Here is a 4,942-nt window from a genome sequence, read left to right on the forward strand (position 1 = left end):
TGGTTGGTCGCGTGGTTCCACGTGTCAGATTGTCATCCGTTGAAGTATCGATATATGGTCCTCTGTATGTTATTTATTTTTTTACGGGTAATATATTCTTTACCCACGCGACGCGTTGGCTTTGTGCCATCTGTAGTACATCTTTCTTCGTCAATAGTAAACACCCGATCAGTGTAAGGCCGTATATCTTGGGTTAGTTATCATACTACCATACATCATATATAATACATATACATATACATATACATATACATATACAAATATATATATATATATATATATATATATATATATTTATATATATATATATATATATATATATTTATATATATATATATATATATATATATATATATATATATATATATATATATATATATATATATATATATATATATATATATATATATATATATATGCATATATATATATGTTCTCATTCAGTTCTATGTACGTAGAAGGTCCATTGTTCCCTTGAATGAAATAATGTCTTCACCATCTACTGTTTCTTTTTAATCTTTTGATTCATATCAGCCTACTATTTCGTATATGTAATAACATTTATTTATTAGTTTTAAAGAAACAGCGAAATCTTCTTTTCTTGCGTGTTCCAGAGAACCTATCCTTTCCGAGAATTTTGAGGAAGAAAAAAGTAAACGAAAATGTAAATCAATTGAAAAGAGATTATCCAGATCCTCTGCCCTAAAAAAAAAAATTAAAAAAAAAAGAAGAAGAAGAAAGAAGGTGACATGATTTGGTTCATGATTTACGCATATGAATGCACTGACATAATAGGTCTACACATAAACCATCGGGAATCAGGCATTTCACATCAACAAGTTAAATGAAAGGGGATTAAGTGAGATAAGACAACACAAAAATTATGTATATATATATATATATATATATATGTATATCGATATATCGATATATATATATATATATATATATATATATATATATATATATAAATATATTTATATATATATATATATGTCGATATATATATATATATCGATACATAGAGCCGTTACATAGAGCGGATCGGGAGGGGGGGGGGGTAAATGGTTGAGTGGGGGAGAAGAGAGATGGGCTAACTAGATTATTTTCAGATCCTATGAGCATGGACTTCCTGGTATTTAAGTACATTTTTTAAACTTTTCAATATTCTAAATTTCTCTTTAGAAGTACAACAGCCGTAAACTGATAGTGTTCTGTATCCTTTATTTATGTCCTCTCTATGATATCTGCGAAACTCGAAGTCCATAATTCGTCTCCATTTGTCGAACCAGCCACTAGCACGATCAATCAAAAATTCGAGAGAAAAAAAAACAACTAACTCCTAGTGCGGAAATCTTAGAGTGTATTAGACCACGCGGCCAACATCTTCATCAATTTGTTTTTTTTTGTATTCGACCTCTTTGTGACCTTGTCTCGCGACCTTTGACCTACTCGTGTAAGGCACGCGTGCGGCATAAACATAATGACATCGCCATCTTAAAAATATTGATCTAAATTATTTGTTTTACCCGAGGCATGGGTAAGGATATTTATGAGGCCTATTCAAGCACGGAACAACTTGAAAAAATCCAGGCGTCTAGTTATCTCCCGAAATTCCAAACGACGGGGTCTTCTTTTTTTTTACTTCTTTCTTCTACTTCTTCTTCTCCTCCTTCTCCCCATTTCTCCCTAACCCTTTCTTGTTTCAAGTCCACTCGGATATGAAAAATTAATATGAAAAATTAGTAACAACGGAGAGATTTTCAGCTTCCATTTCCCCCCTCTTTTTAGAAGAATCCCTTCAAGACAATTCCACGGTATTATATCTTTTAGCTTTTACTGCACAATGATGTTAAAATATAACGATGGGAATAAACCCTAATTTTCAAACCGTAAAGTATAATATTTAAAAGACAAGGATGAAACCACAGGGAAGATCCCGTTGGCTCCCCCATTTGACAAATGTTGGTGTTATTTCTCCTTTTGTTTTCCAGCCTATAAACTCTGTATTGTATAAGCGCCATAAGCACGTTTTAAGCCCACATGAAGATAGCACCCCGCTAGGACAAAAATCCTTCTGCGACGTGTATATCCACCATCAGTGAGGAGGTACGTGTAATGCGAGAAACATCTTTCGATATATATACCTGCTTTTTTCTTTACAAAACAGTGTAATATTTTATGTAAAACATTGAAGTTTTAAAATGTTGCTGTATATCGGCTTCACCCAGTGTATCAAGGGTCTGGGTTAGGATGCATGGAATCTCCAAGGTGTAAACATTAAGCGCAAGAATCTGTTTTTTCGCTTAATTCTTTCTCCATCTCCCATTATCTCTCTGTCTCTCGTCCATCTCAGACTCTTGTCCTTCTAGCAGATTGTTCACTTCATTGGTTACATTTTTTGCGCTATGAAATATGAATTATACTTTCAGCGTGTAGGACAAATTACTATTGTATGCTTCTCAGATATAAAATGTTAAACAAATATACCGTGTCTTTTCATGCGAGGGTCATATGGTCCATAAAAGCAGTTTGTTTGTGCAGATTGTTAGAGCAAGTGTTAAATCCCGACCTTAAAGTCCTAGCGAAACGTTTTTGGGTGGTGGTGGGGTGAACGATGTGTCACAGAGTGTACCTGTCGAGAGAGGTGGTGGATGGGGGTTAGCGAGGAATGGGTCCAGGTGGGGTCGGTGGGGAATACTAATTCCTATCGCTCTGTAACACTTAACTCAATTGGAATGGTACTTAAGTCCAGTGAAATGCTACACATCTCAAGTATTTTCCTCTCATCTGTCAAGCTTTTAAAGTTTGTGTTATTGGTAATTGGTAGGCGTGTAGAGAGGTTTGTTCTTGTAACGTTTTTTTTTTTCACATCTTATTTATGTTATTTGTACTCGTGTACTCGACCTATTGGACTTGAAACTTAGCACAAAAGGGGGGGGGGGGTGGCCAGACATACCCCGGTCAACGGCCTGGTTCCGACCCTGAATCTATTCTCACACTCATATTCAATCTGTTGTATTTGAGATGCAAGTTTGGTCATATGAAAGCAACTTATATATATATTTATTTCTATATATATATATATATATATATATATATATATATATATATATATATATATATATATATATATATATATATATATATATATATATATATATATATATATATATATAATTGAAGACGATTAATAAAAACAATTAATAATAAGATTAATAAAACGATTAATTAAACACACACAAAAAAAGAAACAAACAAACTAGTAATCACAAAGAAAAAGAGAGCAAATATTAACGTTGCAGTGTGTTACCTTATAGATCTTGCAATTCATAAATATAAATTTCGTTTCAATAGTAGAAATTCAAACCTGAAACCTGCTTTACACTAATCATGCAATTATGATTTATTGTTAATTGTTTGGCTTTCATTTTCTGATAACACGATGTGGATTGCTTAACAACGCACCGATTAACAACCTCTGGTAACCCTCACCCCCCCCCCCTCCACCCCCGCCCCACATTCCTCCATGTCAATTTGATCTAACACGATGAAATAATTACCATGATTGTTGTCTCTCAAGCCAGTACCGGTATGAGGTGAAGAATGAGTCTGACCTTATATTAACTTACTCAACTTTTTCATGATAGTTTCGATTTCTTCGTCAGTTTAGATGATAAGGTATTACTCATCATTCCACTTTTCTTTCTGTTTTTATATATTTTTTTATCGTTTTTACTTGTGCTATAATTTTTCCCCCAAGTGGCCATTATCATTACCTATACAAACTTATGTCAGGTCAACCATAACTGTTAATGTATTCAACAGTCCATCGTGTAAAGGGTCTGGCCTCACCAAGTCATTAACACGTCTTGAGTGATTTCTGTAAAATTTCAAAATTAGCCGGTATTCACACATATCTATTCACATATATTCATACATATATTCATACATATATATATATATATATATATATATATATATATATATATATATATAAATATATATATATATATATATATATATATATTTATATATATAAATAATACGATTTTCATTTTTCATTTATATATATATTTATATATATATATATATATATATATATATATATATATATATATATATATATATATATATATATATATATTATACATGGTGTTATAATTTTGAAACTTTTTGAAGTAATTCGTGTTTAAGATTTTTTTCTTGAAAAATATCGCCAATATCTGCTTCCTTCCAAATCCAAATCATTCTGTTGGCCCAAAAGAGGATATAGATTCTCCACTTTGGATTTTTACTTTTACTTTATATTTATTTCCTAAAAACAATGCGTATTTGTATGTATGTTTGTGTGTATATGAAATATTTTTTGATAATGAATGATATATTCTAAGGAAAATTGCGTTCTTTTGTTAATGGAAATGCATTTTCCTTCGGATATACCGTTAACTTGATGCCCAACTGAGATAAAAAGGTGTTCATGCACCTGACAAACTTTTCCTGTAGCCCACAGCAATCGAACACGGTAAGAATATACCATGGTGCTCACATAGCGGGGGGAAAAAAAGAAGAAAAAAGGCGGAGCCTATAAGATATTACCTCTATGATCGGAAATTCAGGGATCATCTAAGAATATATGTTATATTTTAAAAGATTACGTGAAATCCTTGAAATGATATGAACATTTGTAACATGCCATAACATGCCATAACAGGTGCATGACACATGTTATGATAGCAGCCAAAACCGACATGTCACTATTCTTCATCGGAAGTGTATCTGTACTGGATATCGTCACGGTCTCTTCTGAGGTGAGAGGATGTGAAGAATAAAAAGTTGACTTTAGTTATCGTCAACATCAAAGTTTGGAATGAAGTTCAGGGACGACGGAGCCGAGATGGGCAAGGGAAATGGGGTAACGCAGTGAGAACTTGTGGTAGAA

The sequence above is a fragment of the Apostichopus japonicus genome, chromosome 3, assembly GCF_037975245.1.
Source record: "Apostichopus japonicus isolate 1M-3 chromosome 3, ASM3797524v1, whole genome shotgun sequence".
Lineage (NCBI taxonomy): Eukaryota > Metazoa > Echinodermata > Holothuroidea > Aspidochirotida > Stichopodidae > Apostichopus > Apostichopus japonicus.